The 24,250-nt window shown below is 47.9% G+C and overlaps 1 protein-coding gene across 13 annotated transcripts in view; it reads left to right on the forward strand.

Annotated features, from left to right (window-relative positions):
• fam20b (FAM20B glycosaminoglycan xylosylkinase) overlaps positions 1-24,250 on the forward strand; it is a 388,233-nt gene that overhangs the window by 233,224 nt on the left and 130,759 nt on the right. The gene's annotated exons all lie outside the window — the stretch shown is intronic.

The raw sequence follows: 24,250 nt of genomic DNA on the forward strand, positions 1-24,250 counted from the left end.
AGGATATGGGATTACTTCTGGCATATATGTCCACCCTGTAAAAAAAAAAACAGAAAATAGGAGCAGCAGTAGGCCATTCGGCCCTTCGAGCCTGCACATCCGTTCAATATGATCATGGCTGATCCTCTATCTCAACACCATATTCCCGCTTTTTCCCCCTACCCCTTGATGCCTTTTGTGTCTAGATCCTTCTTTTCCTGTCCCCTTTACGTACTTATCCAGCTTCTCCTTAAATGCATCGATGCTATTTGCCTCAACTACTCCATGTGGTAGCAAGTTCCACATTCTCATCACTCTCTGGGTAAAGAAGTTATAAATGCATACCTTGGTTGGTGAAATAAATCAGAAGTAGCCTATCTCTTTTCTCCACCTCAATTTCCTCCCCATTCCTTGCGATAGTGAAAAATGTCGGATAATAAAACATAATATCAGTTGCTCTCCTTACGGAGTAGGTCTTTTCAATCTCCTCGAACCCGGGGCAGAGCCAGGCAAAGGTATTTGATGGTTTCTAGTCCACGCGACTGTGTTCCTTTCTCTCTCTGGGAACCCGTCGTCCTCGCTTCCTTTTCCTAGCCGGGGGGGTTGACTCGAGGTGTGAGACTCAACTTCGAAACTCCGTGACAAACCGTCTGTTGGACTTGGTGCCGTCCCATCGTGAGTAAAGCCACTAAGTAAGACATTCTGGTCACTCATTTCGTCGTGTGTGAATTGGTGTTTACTGAGACAGGTTCTAGATCCTCCAGTGTCCCACAAAAATGTGGTATTGCGACCTCCTACGGTACCTAAAACAGTCGGACGTCTATGGTTATCATACTTTGCCTCACACACGACTTCCGAGGTCGGACCTCGCCAATAGTCATAATCTTGTTCGTGGTACAGATTCATTCTACCCGTTCCTCCCCTTTGATTAGAGCAGGGGGTGGTCCTGGGCTTGCAACACTGACTCTGCTAGTGCCTGGTTTTTCCACAGTTATAACATGGCCCTTGGGGGTGGTGGGGGGGGGGGTCCAGAAGAATTCCTTGGGCCAGGTTTACGTGGTCCTACTACTTTCCATTGTTCTTGACTGTGCCCATGTCCGGGGGCTGTCTGATATGCGTGCACTCGTCCCTTTTGGACTTGGATTTGGGGTTTTCCTGGTACTCTCTCCATGCACTAGTCATGCGCCTAATGATCCATGCTTCTGTGTGGGTCTCATCAGAGGCTTCGAAATGCTTTACCGATGCTTTAACATGAGCATTGGCGTCGGAACATAAGGTTTTCCGCCACTGTGAACTTAGGGCAGCCTGTGAACAAGGCTGTTTTATCTAAACCTGCCGCAAAGACGGTTTAAAATACAACCCACAATCTTCCTGCATAGGCGACAGGGTGTTCCTGGTCTCCCTGTTTAAATTGGGCCATTTCGTCTACTGGGTTTTTTGTGTCTACTCCAGCGGCTGCCTCCATGGCGACCCACATGTCAGTTAGAGTGCCTGTGGCTTGTTGTTGTTCTCTGAGAGCTCCGAAAATAGTGGGCCCCATACATATGGGTATAAATTTAACCGTCTCTACTTTGTCTAAACCACCTGTTACTGCGGTCTGGTCTACAGCTGCTCTCCATAAGTGGTAGTCCTTCCCGTCGAATGGGGTCACTTCCTTAGCTAAATCCTTCAACTGGGTTATGGAGAAGGGGGTTACGTATGTGGAGGGTGCATTGGCATCTGCTCCAGGAGTACGGGTAGTAGTTACGGGATGCATAGGAATAGGATCGCTCCTTGAGGGTCCTGGATATGGGGGTGGGTCATGGCCAGGTGCCTGTGCGGGTGGACGATACTCCTAGCGGTCCGTATCTGAGCAACAATCACCGGCACGGGAGTCACGTTCACATGCCCCTCTCTGGTCCTCCCTATTTTGTTGGAGCACTTGAGGGCCGTCTTCCCCAAAAACATGCATAACACCCTTTTGCACGATCAATTGGCTTTCTAAATCTTTGATAGTTTTCTTGCACTGAGTATGGTCTGCTCTGTTTTCTCTATCGATTATGTGAGCCACTTGAAGGAATCTAAGACTGGCTGCTAATTCGCGACATGTGTTTTCTAAATCATCAACTTGGTTTTGAGCCTCTGTTCACTTTTGCCTCATTTTGTCCTCATTTTGATTGCTATTATCTGCCATAGTCATACTAGAGGCCAGATGCAACATATGGAGTTTTTTATCGTTTAGGAGAGTCTCAATTTGATTGGCTTGCTCCGCTAATTTGAACCTCAATTTCTTAACTTCGTCTGTCAATTTTCCTATGTCTGTCTGACGTTCTGATTTTTCATGCTCACATTGGTTTTGTAAAGTTTTGTTGAGTCTCTCTGCTTAAGTAATTCTACATAACACTCTGCCATTAAGACACATTTAGACTCCTTTTCTTTTTTAATTTTGTCGAAGAATGAGTCTCCTCCAGGAAATCCGAGTGAGTTCATTGTTTCACGCCATTTCCTGACATTTTCGATCAGGGTCTGGTTAAACTGCTCTTCCCACGACTGGGAGATTCCACCCTTTTCTGCCATTTCTCCTATGTCTTTCCTATTTATTTAATTTAACTCAGAATCGTCCCATCTGGATCGCCACTGTTGCTCGAACGGCAATTTCACTAGTCGTGTGACTAGTAGTTGCCTGCAACGGTTCTTCAGTTAAATATCAAATGACACACTAGACAATGGAGGGAGAGAGATAACAGGGAATTATAGACCGGTTAGCCTGACATCGATAGTGGGGAAAATGTTGGAATCAATTATTAAAGATGTAATATCAGCGCATTTGGAAAGCAGTGACAGGATCGGTCCAAGTCAGCATGGATTTATGAAAGGGAAATCATGCTTGACAAATCTTCTGGAATTTTTTGAGGATGCAACTAGTCGAGTGGACAAGGGAGAACCAGTGGATGTGGTGTATTTGGACTTTCAAAAGTCTTTTGACAAAGTCTTACACAAGAGATTAGTGTGCAAAATTATTGATGTGGATAGAGAACTGATTGGCAGACAGGAAGCCAAGAGTAGGAATAAACGGGTCCTTTTCAGAATGGCAGGCAGTGACTAGTGGGGTACTGCTGGGACCCTAGCTATTTACAATATACATTAATGATTTGGATGAAGGAATTGTTGATACGGATTCTGTTCCCTCAATCTGTTTCAGCGAGTACACTGACTCGAACACTTTAAAGTTTAGTTCAGACTAACTTTATTCAGGCTTCATCGATGAAGTGTCTTGCTCTGATAAAGGGGCACCGACTCCATGAGTCTGTTGAATCCACCAGAGCAAGCAAAAATCATTACAAAAACAAGACAGACAGTTATACAGTTCATGATCGGCACAACCCCTTTTCATTGTCCTATTACATCAACTACCGTGGCATAGATACGAGCTAAACCAGTCATTTAAACAGTGAAGCAAGCAATTCCCTAATCATGAGTGAAGATTAAGTCATCTCCAGCCTATCTTTGTTTTGCAGGCAAAGAAGGCACAGTTCTGCTTCTCTGGGTATTCCCACAGCCTGGCCCCTACATCTGTTGCTACATTCCCGTTATGATCAGACGGTTCCTCAAGGTTGTTTCATAAAAACAAGTCACTCATTGTTCTCCCCTATAGTGAGATCTGAAGAGTCAGCAATAACCATGAGCGGCCATTTTAGAAAGAGTTAATACATTTGAAATTAGTACGGATAATACATATAAAGTTGGTAGCTACATTGATACAGATTCTCAGAATTGAATGTAATATCTCCAAGTTTGCAGATGACACTAAGCTGGGTGGCAGTGTGAGCTGTGAGGAGGATGCTAAGAGGCTGCAGGGTGACTTGGACAGGCTAGGTGAGTGGGCAGATGCAGTATAATGTAGATAAATGTGAGGTTATCCACTTTGGTGGCAAAAACAGGAAGGCAGAATATTATCTGAATGGTGACCGATTAGGAAAAGGGAAGGTGCAACGAGACCTGGGTGTCGTGGTACATCAGTCATTGAAAGTTGGCATGCAAGTACAGCAGGCGGTGAAGAAGGCAAATGGCATATTGACTTTCATAGCGAGAGGATTTGAGTATAGGAGCAGGGGAGGTCTTACTGCGGTTGTACAGGGCCTTAGTGAGGCCACACCTTGAATATTTTGAACAGTTTTGGTCTCCTAATATGAGGAAGGACATTCTTGTTATTGAGGGAGTGCAGCGAAGGTTCACCAGACTGTTTCCCGGAATGGCAGGACTGACATATGAAAGACCGGATCGACGAGGCTTATATTCACTGCAATTTAGAAGATTGAGAGGGGATCTCATAGAAATATATAAAATTCTGACGGGATTGGATAGGTTAGATGCAGGAAGAATGTTTCCGATGTTGGCGAAGTCCAGAACCAGGGGTCACAGTCTAAGCTCAACGCTGAGAGCGTGAAGAGGTCAAGCGCAGACAGCGGAGGAACCTTCGGCAAACCAGTCCCACCCACGCCTTCCCTCGACGAATGTCTGTCCCACTTGTGACAGGGTCTGTGGCTCTCGTATTGGACTGTTCAGCCACCAAATAATTCACTTCAGGAGTGGAGTCAAGTCTTCCTCGATTCCGAGGGACTGCCTATGATGATGATGGTGGTTGATATTCTTGGGTACTGAATGGATCATTCAAATAACCCTCTTCCTACAGACTTTTTAATGATTTTTTTCTAGTATACTGTACAGAGAAGTTGAAGAGATTGTGAAGTTGACATTACCTTGTCATTTGTTTGTTTGGCAAATCGACCTCAGATTTCATAATATCACACCTTAATTGTTTTCACAGTTCCCTGTGGAGATTAGGAAGCTTTCCAAACGAACAGTGAAATGGCCTTGCCGTCATGGCTCTGGTCTGATGCTGTTGGAGCGATTGTATTTGTCATGTATTCAACCAGCATTGTAACCCATGTATAATCTGACCTAAGTTGTACACTGTGAGAACAATGTCCACTAGGTGGTGAACTTGTGGGAGACACTCCTAACCTGGACCTTCAGATATAAAAGGGGAAGCTCCACCCACTTCCATCACTTGAGTGCTATGAAATAAAGGATAGGTCACAGACTGACCTCTCAAGCATGGGCCTTGTGTGCATTTATACTGTATTGTAAGGACGTATCAATGGCGACAAGAAACTGGGATTTAAACCACGCGAGCATGGCCACTATTAGAACAGACAATTGGTACTGTGTTAAGGAATGGTTGGGACAGAGATTCAACATTGTTAAAGCAGCGCACAGTTCTCCAGGCAGACAAGGGCAGTTGGGAATGCCCCAACATGTAGTCGAACCCAGAGGGGGAGTTCGACAGAGACAATGTCAAACTGAACGGCGATTCACACCATTGCAAGGGACAATGCGGCCATCAACACCTGTTAATGGCGCACTCGAGGGCAATAACGGGGCAGTCAGGGACGATCGACTGGAAAGGGACCTTTTGTTTCAAACAGCAGCTTATTCTGGAGGCGTGGAGGCACACACTCAGCCAGAGTTTGCAGAGGTGAGCAAAATACCTGCAGAAATTGCAGAAATGAACGCTGGGGGAAATCGCTGGAAGCTGAAGTTCAGAGAGTTCATGTGGAGCACGTATACAGTTCATACACCAGGACGCCACTGATAATGATGAGATTGCTCCTCAATGACATCCCAGTATCAATGGAGCTAGACACGGGGACCAGCCAGTCCCTGATGGGTATCAAACAGTTCGAAAAGTTGTGGGTGTCCAAGGCCAGGAGGCCAAAATTATCGCCGATTGACGCACAGCTACGGACTTGCACAAAGCAGATCATTCTGGTGCGAGGCAGTGCCATAGTAGTCGTGACCCACAAAGATTCTGAGAAGAGACTGCCACTCTGGATTGTCCCAGGGGACGGTCCCGCACTACTGGGGAGGAGTTGGCTTGCTGTCATGAACTGGAAATAGGGCGATGTCAATGCAATTTCCTCTGTGGAGCGAGTATCATGCTCACAGATCCTGGACAAATTTGACTAATTATTTCAACCCGGCATTGGCACTTTCATGGGGGCCAAGGTAGTGATTCACATAAACCAGTACACCACAAGGCCAGAGCGGTGCCGTACGTGATGTGGGAAAAGATAGAAGGCGAATTGGACCGCCTGCTGAGGGAAGGCATCATCTCGCCAGTCGAATTCAGTGACTGGGCAAGCCCGATCGTGCTGGTGTTCAAGGCGGATGGGTCGGTCAGGATATGTGGCGATTACAAGGCCACCATCAATCGGGTGTCACTCCAAGACCAGTACCCGCTACCGAGAGCGGAGGACCTCTTTGTGACGCTATCCGGTGGCGAACTGTTTTCAAAATTGGACCGGACCTCAGCTTAGATGACCCAGGAGCTGGCAAGTGAGTCGAAGAAGCTGACCACCATCACGACACACAAGGGGTTGTTTGAGTACAACAGATGTCCGTTTGGGATTCGCTCGGCCGCCGCGATCTTCCAACGAAATATGGAAAGCCTCCTCCAGTCTATTCCAGGGACGGTGGTTTTTCAGGACGACATCCTCATTACGGGTTACGATACTGAAGAACACCTCCACAACCTGGATTGAGGTGCTACCCAGACTGGACCGGGTAGAGCTGCGACTGAAAAAGGCGAAGTGCGTCTTCCTCGCTCCAGAGGTAGAATTCCTGGGGATGAGGGTAGCAGCAGACGGGATCAGACCTACTCCGTCCAAGACGGAAATGATCCAGAGAGCACTCAGACCCCGTAACACGACGGAGCTGCGTTCATTCCTGGGGCTCCTGAACTATTTTGGTAACTTTCTTCCCAAATTGAGCACGCTGCTAGAGCCGCTACACGTGCTCCTACGCAAAGGTCGCGAATGGGTCTGGGGGGACAGACCGGAAAGGGCTTTTAATTGAGCACGCAATTTGTTATGTTCCAACAATCTGTTAACGCTATATGACCTATGTAAGAAACTTGTGTTAACATGCGATGCGTCGTCCTATGGTGTCGGGTGTGTGTTGCAGCATGTCAATGCCAAGGGTCAGTTACAGCCAGTAGCTTATGCCTCCAGAAGTCTGTCCCAGGCAGAAAGGGGCTACGGGATGGTAGAAAAGGAGGCGCTCACATGTGTATGCGGTAAAGAAAATGCACCAGTATCTGTTTGGCAGAAAATTTGAGCTGGAGACAGATCACAAACCCCTAACGTCTCTTTTGGCCGACAACAAGGCCAGAAATGCAAACGCATCAGCCCGCATACAGAGGTGGGCACTCACGTTAGCCACCTATGACTACACAATTTGGCACAGACCGGGCACCAAAAACTGCACCGATGCACTCAGCAGGCTCCCACTAGCCACCACTGAGGGGGCTACCGAGCATGCTGCTGAGATGGTCATGGCTGTTGAAGCTTTCGGAAGCGAAGGCTCACCGGTGACGGCCCGTCAGATTAAAGTCTGGACAAATAGAGACCCGCTATTGTCTCTAGTCAAGAAATGTGTCCTGAATGGGGACTGGGCAGCCACGTACAGGGCATGCCCTGAGAAAGTTAAACCATTTCACAGGCGCAAGGATGAACTCTCGATTCAGGCAGATTGCCTACTGTGGGGAACCCATGTAGTCATGCCCCAGATGGGCAGAGGTGTTCATCAGAGAACTCGACAATGAGCACCTGGGCATTGTCACGATGAAGGCAATTGCCAGGTCACACGTTTGGTGGCCAGGGATAGACGCAGATCTGGAACTTTGTGTTCGCAGGTGCAACACGTGTGCCCAGCTGGGCATTGCGCCCAGGGAAGCCCCCCTTAGCCCCTGGCCATGGCCCACCAAGCCTTGGTCACGCATCCATGTGGATTACGCAGGTCCTTTCATGGGAAAAATGTTTTTGGTTGTAGTAGACGCCTACTCCAAATGGATCGAGTGTGACATTTTAAATTCAAGCACATCCTCTGCCACGGTAGAAAGTCTACGGGCAATGTTCACCGCCCACGGTCTACCGGACATCTTGGTCAGCGACAATGGTCCGTGCTTCACAAGCACTGAATTCCAGGACTTAATGGCAGGCAATGGAATTAACCATGTTAGAACAGCACCGTTCAAGCCGGCCTCAAACGGCCAAGCAGAACGAGAAGTGCAGATAATCAAACAGGGGATGCTCAGATTCCAAGGGGGTTCCCTACAATGCCGCTTATCACTCCTGTTGGCCTACAGATCCTGACCACACTCGCTCACGGGTTCCACCCGCAGAGCTGCAAATGAAAAGGACGCTCAAAACCCTTATACACCGCACCATGAAAGAAATTGTCGAGGGCAGGCGCCAGTCACAATATGACTACCATGACAGGAATGCGAGGGCACGATGTATTGATGTAAATGACCCTGTTTTTGTCCTCAACTACGCTGCAAGGCCCAAATGACTCGCAGGCACTGTGGTTGCCAAAGAGGGAAATAGGATTCTGGTAGTTAAACTTACCAATGGACAAATCTGTCGCAAACATGTGGATCAAACAAAAAGGAGGTTCAGCAACCCCATAGAAGAAGCAGAGGAAGAACACGATGTAGAGTTCACTCCACCACAGGTGACCGAACACAGGAACCAAAGGGAGGAGAGCCCAGTCACTGTGGGCAGTCCGGACAGGCCTGAGGCACCGCAAGCAGCAGACACTCATGCCAGCGCCCAACAACCGGAGCCCCAACTCAGGCGCTGTACAAGGGAGCGTAAACCGCCAGAGAGACTCAACCTGTGATCCCAATAAGACTTTGGCGGGGGGAGGTGATGTCATGTATTCAACCAGCATTGTAACCCATGTATAAACTGACCTAAGTTGCACACTGTGAACAATGACCACTAGGTGGTGAACTTGTGGGAGACACTCCTAACCTGGACCTTCAGATATAAAAGGGGAAGCTCCACCCACTTCCATCACTTGGGTGCTATGAAATAAAGGACAGGTCACAGACTGACCTCTCAAGCATAGGCCTCGTGTGCATTTATACTGTATAGTAAGGACGTATCAGTATTGATATGCCAATGCAGTGCAAGTCAAAGGAGATTGGATTTGCTGAAGCAACGTGATAGAAAAGTGTCCAAAAGTGTTAGTCGTTTCAGATTTTTAATCTGAAAGGAAATGGGTGGGATTTGCAAAAATCTGACTCCATTCTGCCTCTGATTGTGATAAAAGTTGCATGGGATTATTCAAGGATTCTATTTTTTTTGTATTCTGCCAGTGGAATCCTGAAATTGAAAAAGATTGCTATTGGTTCTGTGATTTAGACAGTTATTGTATGTAGCATGATGTAGTTTACATTTGTTAGGCCTGTACTTTTCAACGCCTGCACTGTGGTTGCTGTAGAGCTGTAATTTCTGAAGTACACTGTCTGTAATTTAGAACCGAGTTAAGACCGTGCTGCACACGGTTAAAATTTTTTTTCCAGGGGTGAGCTCATTTGTTTAGGCATTTAATGCTGATGTTAGGGAATGGCTAGAATGTATTGCTGAGTTCCACAGTATGAGGAAGCTGAATTAACACACGCACAACTGAAATACCTAGGGTTAATGATATCAGTTGATATTAATTCAGCTGTGATATTGTTAGAATCAATAAATCCTCTGATCTCATCAGCACTTCCTGTTGCTTAATCAGTTGTTCCAGCAAATCTTTGTCAGTGTTTCACCACCTCCGTCCCCTTATAAGCTTGCTCTTTTATCCTTTAATTAATGGTGGCATTCTCCCTCCTCCTCCAACTCGTATCACCACTGTCAGCTTCTGCCCCTTCTCCCTCTGCTTCAGTACCAATTTATTTTTCCTTTCATTCCCTTTCACTTTTATTCCCCTGTTCCCTCAGTGCTTTTAGTACAGAGGTGTTGCTGCTAATGGATTCCAGCTGCTACTGTATACTGCAGGTCTAAACATATGCTCTTAGAATTCCCAAGAATGATATGCATATATAGAATGCTGACGGTGGCATAACTGTGCACTCTTGCTCAATCTCATGTACAATCTGTTTCCCTTCCCTTTTCTCGTGGTTTTTTTTTTCCCTCCCTTCATTTCCCTCTGTCCCGTCCCTTTCCCCTCACTCTGCTCTCTCCTTTGCCTCTCACCTCTCTCATATAAGAACATAAGAACATGAAAATTAGGAGCAGGAGTAGGCCATATGGCCCTTTTGAGCCTGAGCTGCCATTCAATATCTCTTGATTCCCCTAGAGTACAAAAATTCTATATCTATCTTCACCTTGAATATACTTAACAACACTGCATCCACAGCCCTTTGGCGTCGAGAATTCATTCATTGGGGGCATGGTTTCAGGATAAGGGGTTGGTGATTTAAAACTCAGATGAGGAGGAATTTCTTTACTCAGAGCTGTGAATCTTTGGAATTCTCTACCCTAAAGGGCTGCGCATGCTGAGTTATTGAGTATATCCAAGGCTGAGATGGATAGATTTTTGGACTCCAGGACAAACCAGGGATAGTGTGATTCGACGCGAAAGTGAAGTTGAGTTTGAAAATCAGCCATGATCTTATTGAATGGCAGAGCAGGCTCGAGGGGCCACATGGCCTACTCCTGCTCCTATTGCTTATGTTATGTTCTTTTGCGCTTGCTTCCTGCCTCGATCTCGTCATTGCTTCTATCACCTCCCCCCCTCTCTCACTATTGCCTCCATCTCCTCCCCTCTCTCTCTCCATCGCCTCCATCTCCTCCCCTTCTCTCGCCATTACTTCCACCGTAATAATGCTGTGGAGGATGAATTCCTGGAGTGTGGAGATGGTTTTTGTTAAATTCTGACCCTAATGTACTGACTTTCACGAGACACATGCTGAAGTCAAGGTCACTCAGGACCTGCACCTTTAATTCCAGCTCTCAAGTGCTGCACTTGCATGAGACTTCCCGTTATGTACCACAGTGGGACAGGTATGGAGTGTCTCCTGCAAGTGCACCCCTGGTGGTAAGGTATGCTTATTGTTACAGGTCTTATCCAGTTACAATCATGTATTGCATGGTAAGATACAGTTTTATATACAGTAATGTGAGATACATGATATCGCCCTCCCCTAAGGTCTTATTGCCTTTATAGATTCAGTCTCTCAGGTGGTCTGTGCTCGCGTGGAGCGTCTTCGTTGTGGTTCAGTTGTTTGCCTTGGTGCCTGTTTTTTGTTCAGTGTGATTGCTGGTATCTTACCTGGGCTGTCTGTTGAGACTGCCCTTTCCTCAGGTTGTTCCACCTGTTTGACCACCAGGTGTGGTGTGAGTTCCACATTGTAGTCTGCCTCTGGTTTTTCAGTGTTATCAGTGAATCTATTTTTTACTTGGTCTACATGCCTCCGGCAGGTTTGGCCATTGTCCATTTGTACAACCAGTAGCCTGTTTCCCTCTTTGTCTGTTACTGTCCATGCAAGCCATTTGGGACCCCGGCCATAGTTTAGCACAAACACTTTGTCCCCTATCTCATTCCACCTCCCCCTCGAATGTCAGTCATGGTACTCAGTTAGCTTTTGATGCTTAGCCTCAACAATTTCATGCATGTCTGGGAGGATTAACGAGAGCCTGGTCTTTAAGGTTCGTTTCATCAATAGTTGCGCGGGGGGAAACGCCAGTCAATGAATGCGGACAAGATCTGTATGCCAGCAGCAGTCGCGACAGGCGGCTCTGCAGCGTGGGACCTTGGATTCTGCGCATGCCTTGTTTGATGATCTGCACTGTTGGCTCCGCCTGGCCATTGGAGGCCGGCTTGAAAGGTGCCGTCTTAACATGATTTATACTGTGGTCAATTATAAAATCGTGAAATTCTGCGCTGGTGAAGCACGGACCATCACTGACCAATATGTCAGGAATGCCATGCTTTGCAAACCTGTTTCTAAGGCTCTCCTCAGTGGTGGAGGTGGTGCTCAAGTTTAAAATGGTGCACTCGATCCATTTTGAAAATGCATCAACGACTACGAGGAACGTTTTGCCCATGAATGGGCCCGCGTCCGTGCTTTGGTGGGCCGGGGCTTAGGGGGCCCTCCCTGGGGGCATGACTGAGTTGGGCACAAATGATGCACCGACGGATGCAGAGCTCCAAGTCCGCGTCAATGTCAGGCCACCAGACATGAGATCTGGCTATGGCCTTCATAAGGACGATCCCCGGCTGCTCGCGATGGAGCTCCCGGACAAACGCCTCCCTGCCTCGCAAGGGCATAACTACTCGGCTGCCCCATATCGGGCAGTCTGCCTGTAGTGAGAGTTCATGCATGCGCCTATGGAAGGGTTTGACCTCCTCGGGGCAGGCATCGCGAGCCTCTGCCCAGTCACCGGTTAAAACGCATCTTTTAACTAGAGATAGCATAGGGTCGCTGGTCGTCCAGGCTCTGATTTGGCGAGCTGTCATGGGCGAACCTGTGGGATTCAAAGGCATTGATTGCCATGACCATCTCGCAGTCCTGTTCGTCGGACTCTTCTGTGGTCGTCAGGGGTAGCCTGCTCAGCGCGTCGGCACAGTAGTCTGTGCCTTATCATGTAGTCGTAAGCCGCCAGCATGAGTGCCCACCGCTGAATGCGCGCCAAGGCGTTGCCGTTGATTGCCTTGCACTGAAGGGTTTGTGGTCTGTTTCTGACGCAAACTTGGCCCGAAAAGGTATTGGTGCATCTTTTTGACACCGTAGACGCATGCGAGCGCCTCCTTCTCAACCATACCGTACCCGCGCTCTGACCGCGAAAGTGACCTGGAGGCATAAGCAACAGGCGGCAATTTACCCGCATCATTGACTTGCTGTAAAACGCACCCGACCCCGTACGCTGACGTATCACACGTAAGGACTAACTTTTTACCTGGGTCAAAAAAGGCTAAAACACTCGTGGAACATAGACGGTGCGTTCTTGGGCGTTTCCCCAAAACCAATCGCACCCTTTTCTGAGTAGCACGTGGAGAGGCTCCAGCAGCGTGCTCAAGTTCTGCATAAAGTTCCCAAAGTAATTGAGTAGCTCGAGAAAGGCGCGCAGTTCCGAGACATTCTGGGGCCTGGGTGCCAGGCGAATCGCTTCGGTTTTGGATTCAGTTGGGCGGATTCCATCAGCGGCAATCCTTCTGGCCAAAAATTCAACCTCAGGCACGAGAAACAGACACTTGGATTTCTTAACTTTTGGGCCTACCCGATCTAATCGACTTAGTACTTCCTCAAGATTGCGGAGATGAGAGTTGCCCGTAATGAGTATGTCATCTTGAAACACAACCGTCCCCGGGATGACTTGAGCAGACTTTCCATATTGCGCTGGAACATAGCAGCTGCCGACCTGATGCCGAATGGGCATCGATTGTACACAAAAAGGCCTCTGTGTGTTGATGGTGGTGAGTAACTTAGACTCTTCGGTCAGTTCTTGCGTTAGATACGCAGATGTGAGGCCAAGTTTCGAGAAAAGTTTTCCTCCAGCCAACGTGGCAAATAGGTCCTCCGCTCTGGGCAGTGGGTATTGGTCCTGTCGGGAGACTCTGTTTATGGTAGACTTGTAATCCCCACAGATTCGCACGGATCCATCAGGCTTCATGACGGGGACGATGGGGCTTGCCCAGTTGCTGAATTCTACGGGAGAAATTATGTCTTCCCGCAGAAGCCGGTCCAGTTCGTTTTCAATCTTTTCCCTCATCACATAAGGCACAGCTCAAGCCTTGTGATGGACCGGTCTGGAATTCTGTGTGATGTAGATTCTAACTTTAGCCCCTTTGAAGATGCCCACACCTGGCTGAAAGAGATGTTCAAAACGGCTTAGAACTGTTGAGCAGGAGGTCCGTTCCTCTGACGACATGGCGTGAACATCATCCCATTTCCAATTAAGTTCTGCTAGCCAGCTTCTCCCCAACAGGTCTGGGAGATCTCCGGGGACAATCCACAGGGAAAGTCGGTGCACCATCCCTTTGTGTGTGACTGAGAGCATGGCGCTGCCAAGGATTGGGACGATTTCTTTAGTATAGGTCCTTAGTTTGGTGTCGATCTTTGAGAGTTTTGGTCTGTTGCTTTTGTGCGGCCACAGCTGTTCAAATTGTTGAACGCTCATGAGGGATTGACTGGCCCCCGTGTCCAGTTCCACGTTGACAGGTATCCCGTTGAGTCGAACCCTCATCATAATTGGAGGCGTCTTGGTGTAAGAACAGTGGACATTGATCGTGTTAACCGGCTGTACCTCGGCGTCCCGTGCACTGTTGCAATCATCTTCTGGTCCGCTTTCCGACCCTACCGATTCGTATACCAGCCGAGCTGCTGTTTTTCTGCACATGCGAGCCAGATGCCCTGTGTAGTTGCAGTTTCTGCAAATGGCATGCTGAAATCGGCACACCCTGGTTGAGTGCCTTCCCCCACATCTCCAACACAGACCGTTTCCATTGTTTCTGAAGGATGAGCTGCGTCTGGCTGATCTCCTTTGAGCTTCTCTCAATCTGTTGTTGATTGCCCGCATTGTGGGTTGATGAGGTGTGATCGGCCATTCATGTGGCCCTTGATTTTGATGGCTTCTGGTGCCACTGTCTGCTGTTGAAGGCCTGCTCTCCTGCCTTTGTCTGTGTGTGGGGGTAGCGGTTTGTTTCACAATGTGAACCCCTTGTTCCGATGCCTCGAGGGTTGTCGCACCCGAAGTATAGATCAGCCTCGTCTCTTCGCCTGCCAAGAACGTCTGTGCAACCAGTGCTGCTGCCTCTAGAGTCAAGTTCTTCGTCTCTATAAGCTTTCGGAATATGCCTGCGTGGCCTTCTCTCCTTAGTTCATCGGGGAACTCACATGAACTAGCCAGCCTCCGAAGTTCCGCCACGAAGTCGGGTATGCTTTGGCCCACACAGCGTCTGTAGCTGTAGAACCTGTGTCTGGCCATGTGTAGGCTGTTCGCTGGCTTCAGGTGGTCTCTCACCAGTGTGCTCAACTCCTCAAACGACTTGCTTTCTGGTTTCTCGGGTGCCAGCAGGTCTTTCATTAAAGCGTATGTTTTCGAGCCACAGCTGGTCAAGAGATGGGCTCTTCTCTTGTCTGCCTTATCGTCGCCCAGCCAGTCTTTGGTCACAAAGCTTTGTTGGAGCCTTTCTATAAAGTCATCCCAATTGTCTCCCGCATTGTATTTCTCATCTGAACTGTTGATAGCCATTCTGTGGATTCTGTGATCCCGTAACTCGTCGCCACTGTTAAATCCTGACCCTAATGTACTGACTTACACGAGACACATGCTGAAGTCAAGGTCACTCAGGACCTGCACCTTTAATTCCAGCTCTCAAGTGCTGCACTTGCCTGAGACTTCCCTTTTTTATCAGTGGGACAGGTGTGGAGTGTCTCCTGCAAGTGCACCCCTGGTGGTAAGGTATGCTTATTGTTACAGGTCATATCCAGTTACAGTCATGTATAGCATGGTAAGATAGTTATATACAGTAATGTGAGATACATGACAATTTTTTAGACCTGGATGTAGAGGAGTCTACTAGGGAACAGGCTATCCTAGAGTGGGTGTTGTGCAATGAGAAGGGGTTAATTAATAGTCTTGTTGTGCGTGGTTCTTTAGGGAAGAGTGATCATAACATGATTGAATTCTTTGTTAAGATGGAAAGTGAAGTAGTCCAATCCAAAACTAGGGTTCTAAATCTAAACAAAGGAAACTACGAAGATATGAGGAATGAATTGGCTATGATAGATTGGGAAGATTCATTAAAAGGTATGACGGTGGATAGGCAATGGCTAACATTTAAGAAACGAATGCATGAATTACAACAGTTATACATTCCTTTCTGGTGCAAAAACACAAAAGGAAAAGTGGCCCAACCATGGCTAACAAAAGAAATTAGGGATAGTATTCGATCCAAAGAGGAGTCATTCAAAGTTGCCAAAAAAAGTAGCAAACCTGAGGATTGGGAGCAGTTTAGAATTCAGCAAAAAAAGGACCGAGAGATGATTAAGAGGGGAAAAATAGAAGATGAGAGTAAACTTGCAAGGAACACAAAAACCAACTGCAAAAGTTTCTACAAGTACATAAAAAATAAAAAAATTAGTGAAGACAAATGTAGGTCCTTTACAATCAGAAACGGGAGAATTTATAATGGGGAACAAGGAAATGGCAGAACAATTAAACAAATACTTTGGTTCTGTCTTCACTGATGAGGACACAAATAACATACCAAAAATACTAGGGAACCAAGGGTCTAGTGAACAAGAGGAATTAAAGGAAATTATTATTAGTAAGAAAATAGTGCTGGAAAAACTAATGGGACTGAAAGCCGATAAATTCCAAGGGCCTGATAATCTGCATCCCGGAGTACTAAAAGAGGTAGCCATGGCAATAGTGGATGCATTCGTTGTCATTTTCTAAAATTCTATAGATTATGGAACAGTTCCTGCAGATTGGAGGGTGGCAAATGTAACCCCACTATTTTAAAAAAAGGAGGGAGAGAGAAAACAGGGAACTTACAGACTGGTTAGCCTAGCATCAGCAGTAGGGAAAGTGTTAGAGTCTATTATAAAAGATCTGATAACGGGACACTTTATAAAAAATTAAAAAAATCTCAACGGGATTAGATAACGTCAACATGGATTTATGAAAGGAAAATCGTGTTTGACAAACCTACTGGAGTTTTTTGAGGATGTAACTGATAGAATAGATAAGGGAGGACCAGTGGATGTAGTGTATTTGGATTTTAAGAAGGCCTTTTATAAAGTCCTACATAAGAGGTTAGTGTGCAAAATTAAAGCACATAGGATTGGGGGTAATATATTGTCATGGATTGAAAATTGGTTAACTGACAGGAAACAGTAGGAATAAACGGGTCTTTTTCGGGGTGGCGGGCAGTGACTAATGGGGTACCACAGGGATCAGTGCTTGGGCCCCAGCTATTCACAATATATATATAAATGATTTGGATAAGGAAACCAAATGTAATATTCCAAGTTTGCTGAAGCCACAAAACTAGATGAGGTTGTGAGAAGGATGCAAAGACGCTGCAAGGCGATTTAGATAGGTTGAGTGAGTGGGAAAACACATGGCAAGTGCAGTATAACGTGGATAAATGTGAAGTTATCCACTTTGGTAGGAAAAACATAAATGGTGATAGCTTTGGAAATGTCGATGTACAAAGGGATCTGGGTATCCTTGTACATCAGTCATTGAAAGTAAACATGCAGGTGTAGCAAGCAGTTAGGAAGGCAAATGGCATGTTGGCCTTCATTGCAAGAGGATTTGAGTACAGGAGTAAGGATGTCTTACTACAGTTATATCATCATCATCATCGGTAGTCCCTCGGAATTGAGGAAGACTAGCTTGTACGCTCAAAAAAACCTTGTCTACACTTTAGAAAATCAGGCGCAGGTTACAAATTAGGCGTAGGGAACGAGGTGAGGGAGGGAAGAGAAGTCATTAAATTCTACAATCAATCCTTAGTTATACTTATACAAATATTATACAAATAAATCCAACCTGAATAAAAATTTATAGGCAAAGAAAAGATTAAATAAACCATGTTCCTACCTGTGTGAAACAGCAGCAGCCTTCGAGCTGCTGTGCTTCAGGCAGGCTTTTCATGTTGGAGACGAGCAGAGATGTGGCGTCAGTGTCTCGACGGCAGCGGCAGCAAGCAGCCTTCGAGCTGAGCTGATGTGCTGCAGGCAGGCCTTCATTCTGTTAGTGGCTGGCCAGTAGCCGAAGGATCAACACCGGAGGCACGCAGCTTTTCAAGGGGGTTGAGGCCATTCGGCCATGGGATAGGAGCGGCGTCAGTGGCTGTCCGGCAGCCGAAGGATCAACACCAGACGCACGCAGCTTTTCAAGGGGGTTGAGGCCATGGGATAGGAGCGGCGTCAGTGGCTGTCCGGCAGCCGAAGGATCAACACCAGACACACGCAGCTTTTCAAGGGGGTTGAGGCCATTCGGCCACGCTTAAGGGGCGGCATCAGTGGCTCGACGGCAGCCGTAGATACAGCAGCAGCCTTCGAGCTGTGTGGGGGACTGAGGCCATTTGGACAGGGAGAGGCAGCCACCTAGAGGCCCCAAGTTTCCACACGTGGCAAAACAGGCGCCCCTCCGAGCTGGGCGCCCGTTTTTCGCGCCGAAAACGGCGCCTGAAAAGAAACATGCTATTCTTGAGCGCTTTGCAGCTCGATGTCTGCTTGGTGTGGCGCCCAGGGGGCGGAGCCTACCACTCGCGCCAATTTTGTAAGTAGGAGGGGGCGGGTACAATTTAAATGAGTTTTTTTCGTGCCGGCAACCCTGCGCGTGCGCGTTGGAGCGTTTGCGCACGCGCAGTCTGAAGTAAACATTGGCACTCGGCCATTTTAAAAAGTGGTGCAGAAAGTGTGAAAATTTGTTTATTGAACCCTTGCAAAGGCTTGCATTTTAATTTTCTTGATATTTCTGTGTGTGAGGGTGAGGGAGTGCATTCTGTAATTAAAGATAGACTGTGATAAACGGGACACATGCACTTGTTTGAGACTATTCAAATTCTTTGTAGCTATTCAATTTTTAAAATTTTTTAATAAAACCACATTGCCCTTCCATGATCAGCACTGAGGCTTTTTGCAGCTTTCTCCCCCTGCCATCCGTCGGGCCCGATGGCAAACGTCTGCCTCAAGTAATGAGGCTTCCTGCAGCCTTCTCCCTGCCTCCCCCTCTCTTTTCCCCCCCCCCCCCCCCCCCCCAGCCGTCGGGAACGGCGGCCTCAAGTAATGAGGCTTCCTGCAGCCTTCTCCCTGCCTCCCCCCGCCCCCCCGCCATTGGGAACGGCTGCCTCAAGTAATGAGGCTTCCTGCAGCCTTCTCCCTGCCTCCCCCTCTCTTTCCCCCCCCCCCCCCGCCCCTGCCGTCGGGAACGGCTGCCTCAAGTAATGAGGCTTCCTGCAGCCTTCTCCCTGCCTCCCCCTGCCGTCGGTCAGTCCCGACGGCAAACCGCTGCCTGAAAGGCCTGCCTGAAGCACTTTCACACAGGTAGGAACATGGTTTATTTAATCTTTTCTTTGCTTATAAATTTTTATTCAGGTTGGATTTATTTGTATAATATTTGTATAAGTATAACTAAGGATTGATTGTAGAATGTAATGACTTCCCTTCCCCCCCTCCTCCCCCACCTCGTTCCCGACACCTAATTTGTAACCTGCGCCTGATTTTTTAATGTGTAGACAAGATTTTTTCAAGCCGACAAAAATCTTCACTTGCTCCATTCTAAGTTAGTTTGGAGTACGTTTTCACTGTGGAAACTTTCAAATCAGGCGTCAGTGGCCGGACACGCCCCCTTTTGAAAAAAAAATTCTGTTCAAAAGTGAAACTGTTCTACCTGACTAGAACTGCAGAAAACTTAAATGTTGAGAATTCCGATTTCTAAGATACTCCGTTCTCCACCAGTTGCTCCTAAAAATCAGGAGCAAATCATGTGGAAACTTGGGGCTAGACAGTTTTATACTTAAATTTTCAGAATGGGTGCTGCATTGTCAACACCATGTATTATGCAATGGTTTGCCATCAATTCACTGCATAGGAGAGCCGGCTACTGGGAGACAAAGGGTACGGCCTGACCACCTGGCTCATGACGCCCCTATGCGTGACACGCTGACCGTCAATACAACATGGCACACTTTGCGACGCGCAGCATCATTGAGAGGACCATTGGCATATTGAAACAGTGATTCCGATGCTTGGACCATTCCGGAGGACAGTTGCTATACTCTCCTCAGATTGTCGGTCACTTTACTGTTGTGTGCTGCATGCTTCATAACTTAGCCATCATGAGGCAGCAGGAGCTGGTAGTGGAACCAGAAGACCTACGTGAGGGTCCAGTGCATGATGATAGTATTACGGAACAGCAGGATGTGGATGATAACGACGATCAGGAAAGCTTACAAGTGCCTGATGCCGAAGCACGAGGTCAGAGGAGGGCCGTCCATCGTGCCCCTTTAACGATTGCTTGAGCCTTGCGCCAGCAGCTCATCCGTGAACGCTTCAACTACTGATGCCTGAGGGCTCTGCGACAACTTTTGCGTATGGGCATGTTTATTCTTTGCAGTTGTTCCTACGTTGTGTTGTGTTAATGGAACATGAAACAGTTTTAATGAAAAAATATTTTATTAAAAAGTTAACGTCACGTGAATAAAATATTTGTTGTATCAAACTGTACTTTTTAATATGACTCTTGAAGATCACTTATAAACTTGTAAAGTTACAAAACACTTTCTATGTGAAAAATTTTACACTCTAAGATCACTTACACTTCAAGATCACTTTTACATGCAAAATTAAATAAGATACAAAAAAATGTGAGCATTTACACTATAAGATCACTTAAAAACCATAAGATCCCTTATAAGTTGTAAAGTTACAAAACTTACAAAACAGTTTCAATTTGAAAAACGCTACTACAGCTACATCAAGAACAAGAACAAAAGCAGTAAAGAAAGGCTGCAACCATGTCTCATCCATATCTCAGTGAATGTTCACTTCCTCATGGGGGTGTCATTTGATTGGTTGGGCTGTGTGCCCTTGTTGCAGCAGTTACCTCAACCAGGCCCTCCCTGACGGCCTGTGCCGACAATTGCATGCCCTCCCTGATGGCCTGTGCCGACACTTGCATGCCCTCCCTGACGGCCTGTGCCGTCGATTGCACTCACTCGGACATTCCCTCCCTAAGTTCCCGTGTCATTACTACTATTTCTCCCGTCAGGACCGTCAACTCTTCACCTACTCCACTGATGCCACCGATGAGTGATCGGGTAAGCTCATTGGTCTCAATACCCAATGCCACAACCTGAGTCGCATATGTTGCACGCTGCATCTCAGGAGAGCGTGTCTCCAATCTCCTTCTCCTCTGCCTTGTGGCAGCACTACACTGGGAGGCGCGGGCACGGACGGTGGGACGCTCGGTGTTGCAAGCGGCACCACTACACAGGAAGGCGCAGGCTGGGACTGTGGGACGCTCTGTGTTCCAGACGGCTGAACTGGAGGGAGAGGCTCTGGCTGGAATGGTGGGATGCTCTGTGTTGCAGATGGCAGAACTAGAGGGAGAGGCTCGAGCTGGAACGGTAGGACGCTCTGTGTTACTGACGGCAGTACTAGAGAGAGAGGCTCAGCCTGAGATGGTGGGGCGCTCGGTGTTCCAGACGACAGCACTCGAGTGCGAGCCGTGGGCTGGGATGTTGGACGAATGGGTGTAAACTGCCCCATGATATCAGCAGCAACACTGGGACCCGAAGCGTCGGAATCCAAACCATAGTAGGTGGAACCAGAACCTATGCGAGAGGGAGGCGCAGGCTCGGACGGTAGTGCACTGACTGTAGAATGCTGCATTATACCAGCAGCACCACTGGGACCCGCAACATCGGAAGCGAAACCATGGAAGGTGGAACCAAGACCTATGCTATGGGTTGAAACTCTGATGCCCCTTGATTGGGGCTCATAAACATTAAATTGGAAGCTCTCCCCTGCAGACGTTTCACTCATCACTGCCATCATCCAGTCTGGATTGTCTGCAGCTGGTTGTACTGGTTCTTGTTCTGTACCCTCAGGATCCTCAGGGTTGGCAGCAGCAGCGTTGTCGTCGTTGTCGTCGTCGTCGTCGTCGTCATCATGTTCTGCAAAATACATCAGAACAGTCAAATGTTTAACAGCAAGGGAGGGGGTCGGGTGGGTGGCATGAGTACTCTCACACATAGCAGGCCAGGCAGCAGGTTGATTTAAAGGGCGACGATGCATTTTCAGGACTTACCCTCTTCCTCGCGTGCGGGCCCAGCTTGTGCTGTACCGATTGCTTTTCTCCATGTACGACTCATCATAGCAGCTACCCTTTGTTCCAAGGGTGTCAGTGGATGCAGATTTGGGCACACTTCCTCCTGTCCGAGTTGCCTCCCTTTTGTTGTGGGCCAATTTCTTCTGCAAAGGGTAAAATATAACTTTTTGCAGAGTGTGTCAGTCTGCAAGGTGGGACATACAGATAGCCAGGTTACAATTACGATTAAATTAAAAATGGGAAATATTACTTACACTAACTACTTGACCAAGGTCGTGCCATTTCTTTTTACACTGGCTTCCAGATCTCCTGGTATGCACCACTGCGCAGTAATCTTCTGCAACTTGGTTCCAGCGTTTCTTTATTTCTTTTGGTGGCACTTTTATGCGACCTCTGTTGCTGGTATCTAGCTCCTGCCATCTCTGCTCAATTACATTGACTCATATCTCTACTTCCTCATGCAAGAAATTCTTTGTTCTTGGTGGACGTTGATCCATTGCAAAGTTGAATTGGCACTTTTATTTCTCAAAACACACAGTCCTTAATTTGCATGCACCAATGCAACACCGGTTCTGCAAGTTTAGTAGTGAAAAGCTGAACTCACTGATTTCAGCAGGTGATTTATTCAACAGTGCTGCTAAAAGCACTCTCTCACACAGAAATATCACAAAAATTAAATTATAAGCTTTTGCAGGGGTCCAAGAGACAAATCTTCACTTTTTCTCCAGTCCTTTTAAAAATGGCCGAGTGCCAATGTTTGTTTGACACTGCGCGTGCGCGCACGCTCCAACGCGCACGCGCAGGGTTGCCGACACCACGTTGGCTCATTTAAATGGGACCCGCCCCCCACTACTTATAGAATCGGCGCGAGTGTCTGGCTCCGCCCCCCGCTGTGAAGAGCGCACCGCGCCAAGCTGAGATCGAGCTCTGAGGAGCCAGAGAATATCAAAGTTTTTTTTCTAGCGCACTTTTGGGCGCGAAGAACAGGCGTCCAGCTCGGAGGTGCGCCGTTTTCGGCGTGGGCCGAAACTTGGGGCCAATGGGCCCAAGTTTCCACATGATTCGCGCCTGATTTTTAGGAGCAACTGGTGGAGAACGGACTATTTTAGAAATCGCAATTCTCCACATTTTCTTTTCTGCAGTTCTAGTTAGGTAGAACAGTTCTAGTTTAGAACAGAATTTTTTCTTCAAAAGGGGGCGTGTCCGGCCACTGACGCCTGATTTGAAAGTTTCCACAGTGAAAATGTACTCCAAACTAAAGTAGAATGGCGCTAGTGAAGATTTTTGTAGAACTGAAAAAACCTGTTCTACACATTAAAAAATCAGGCGCAGGTTACAAATTAGGCGTCCAGAACGAGGTCGGGGGGAAGGGAACTCATTAAATTCGACAATAAATCCTTATTTATACTTCTACAAATATTATACAAATAAATCCAACCTGAATAAACATTTATAAGCCAAGAAAAGATTAAATAAACCATCTTCCTACCTGTGTGAAAGTGCTTCAGCCAGGGAGAATTCTGCAGCTATTCGTGCCGCTGAGCAAGAGAGGGAGGGAGAGGGAGAGAAGAGAGGGGAGGGGAGGGGTCGGGGAACAGGAGCGGGTGTCGGGGGGGGTGGGGGGAGCGGGCCTCGGGTCGGAGCGGGTCTCTGGGTGGGGGGCGGGGGGGGGGGAGAGCGGGTCTCGGGTCTCGGTCGGGGTGGGGGGAGCGGGTCTCGGGTCTGGGCGGGGGGGAGAGCGGGTGTCGGGTCGGGGGGGAGCGGGTCTCGGGTGGGGGGGGGTGGGGAGCGGGTGTCGAGTCGGGTCTGGTCGGCGGGGGAGCGAGTGTCTGGTCTGGTCGGGCGGGGAGCAGGAGCTGGCCGTGGGAGGAGCCTCATTTACGCAGCCCCAGTGAGGCCATTGGGCCAGGGTTAGGGGCTGCGTGCTTCGGGCCCCTCCCACACAGTTCGGCGCCTGGAGCTACTGCACTTGCGTGCCGACTGTAGCGCGCATGTGCAGAGGTCCCGGCACTGTTTTCAGCGCAGGGACCTGGCTCCGCCCCCCCCACAGCTCGTGCCGGCTGCGCCGAGTGCCACAGGACCTGTAAGTCGGTGGAGAATACCGAGGATTTTTTTAGGCGCGTTTTAGGCGCGAAAAACGGGCGCCCGTTTTTTTTCTTGTGGAAACTTGGGCCCAATGTTTCTATCTCCTCCCTCTCGTTATCATGTTCTCCCTCTCTCAATGCCTTAATGCGAAGTATAATCAGTTGCCCATCGACCTGAGCATTCCTCTCCTCAAACAACACAGCCCTGGCCCTTCATGCCTGTCTATTATCACTCGATACTTTACAGTTCCAAGATAACCCATATGCAAAAGCACGAGTTTTTGCTGACCTGCCCCTGGTGTTGTAGATGCAGGCTCACTGCTCCTTAGCACAGAGTTCTATCTTTTTTTTCTGAGCTAATACTTAGTCTCTTGGAGCAGAAGTAACCCCTTGTTTCAACACAAATTAATGTAAAAGATTTTTTGCATTGTTACTGTTGTCCTCTTGGTGGCACTTTAATTCTGCTAACTGGCTTGCCACAATTTCAAATACCTTGTATCTTAATGT

This window comes from Pristiophorus japonicus, chromosome 8, assembly GCF_044704955.1.
Source record: "Pristiophorus japonicus isolate sPriJap1 chromosome 8, sPriJap1.hap1, whole genome shotgun sequence".
Lineage (NCBI taxonomy): Eukaryota > Metazoa > Chordata > Chondrichthyes > Pristiophoridae > Pristiophorus > Pristiophorus japonicus.